This window comes from Aplysia californica, unplaced genomic scaffold (assembly GCF_000002075.1).
Source record: "Aplysia californica isolate F4 #8 unplaced genomic scaffold, AplCal3.0 scaffold00728, whole genome shotgun sequence".
In the NCBI taxonomy this organism is placed as follows: Eukaryota; Metazoa; Mollusca; class Gastropoda; order Aplysiida; family Aplysiidae; genus Aplysia; species Aplysia californica.
Genome location: NW_004797998.1, coordinates 60,244 through 60,859, shown reverse-complemented (window position 1 = coordinate 60,859; position 616 = coordinate 60,244).

Below are 616 nucleotides of genomic sequence, written 5' to 3'. Positions count from 1 at the left end.
AGAACTAGATCTAGAAAACAATTACTGATGAGCTATAAAATAGTGGAGATGAGTTAGAACTAGATCTAGAAAAATAGTGGAGATGAAATGAAACAAATATTAGGGTGGAGCTAGAAGATATTGGATATGAGCTAAAACTTCTGTGGAATAATTGGGATAAGCCAGAAAATGTTGGGGAATAGGCTAGAAAATACTATTAAATTTTGTGGATCAGTTAGAAAATACTGGGAGTGATTTAGAAAATACTTGAGGGGAGTTGGAAAATACAGGGGGAGGAGCTAGTAAATATAAGGGATAAACAAGACAATATTAGGGGTGAGCGATACTGAATACTGAGGATGAGCTAGAATATATCTTATATATAAGGGATGAGATAGAAACATGAGGGATGAGTTAACAAATATTGGAGATGAGCTAGAAATTATTGGAGCTGTGTTAGAAATGATTATGAATGACGTAGAAAATATTAGGTGGTACCTAGAAAATACTGGGAATGAGCTATAAAATAAAAGGGATGAGATAAAAAATATAACGGATGATATAAAAAATGTTAGGGTTGAGTTAGAAAATACTGTGGAACCATGGTGATGAAGCTAAAAAATGCTGTGGATGAGCT